Raw genomic sequence first — 945 nt, forward strand, 5'->3', positions numbered from 1 at the left:
AGCTTTGATTCAGTTTAAGGAGGCTGCTCTCCCTAATCCCTGTCACAATACAGCCTTCCTCTCATGCCTACAGGTCCACAGGCTCCCATTTCAAGGAGATTTAAGGCCTCCATACTTATACCAGGGCTGTGGCTCTCCCCTCCTTTCCTGGCAGGGGCTGGCGAGTGAAATTCTCCTTCCCTCTTTTTCTCTGCTCAAGGGACTCTACTTCGGCCCCACGCCCCTTCTGCACTTCCGTGCTGCCCTGTGACACCCACCTCCAGCACTAGGCGATGCAGAGCAAGATGGGGAGCCGATCTTCAGAGGCTGACCCTGCCAGTTATACCAGCAACTCCTCTCCAACCCTGCCTCCTACCGCTACCCGAGACTGTGATCTGGTGGCTGATAACTGCCCTGGGCCTCACCCTCTTGGCCTCTCTGGTTTCAGTACCTGGGAGACAGGCAGGACAAGCTGGAGCCCTCAGCTGACTTCCTCTTTACCTTTTAAGGAGAGCAAGTGGGGAGAGATGTGGAGAGGAAGAAAGGGGTACCTCTCTCTCCAAAGAACCCTCCTCTTCTGCAATACACATGGCTCTGAAGTAGGGGTGCCTGGGTTCAAGTGTCCATTCCACCATTTTCATCTGTGTGTTCTTGAACAGTGACTATATTTCTCCAACCTCTTGTCTGCCATCTGTAAGATGAGGGTAATAATAAGAGTATCTTCCTCATAATGTTGGTTTTTAGATTTAGTGAGACTCTCCATGTAGACCCAGCATAATGCATGGCCCACTGAAAGCACTTGATAAGAGTTTAGCTAGTATTATTATGATCATTATTATTCTTTTGTCCTCAGACAAAATGGAATCTCAAGAAGCCATTTCATTCATCCTTCTGCTTCCCATCCAGGCTAGTGGTGTTCAAACTAGTCTGTCTATTAAAATAGCCTGGGACCTTCAAGTGTTCCAC

The sequence above is a fragment of the Saccopteryx leptura genome, chromosome 1 (genome assembly GCF_036850995.1).
Source record: "Saccopteryx leptura isolate mSacLep1 chromosome 1, mSacLep1_pri_phased_curated, whole genome shotgun sequence".
NCBI classification, from domain to species: Eukaryota; Metazoa; Chordata; class Mammalia; order Chiroptera; family Emballonuridae; genus Saccopteryx; species Saccopteryx leptura.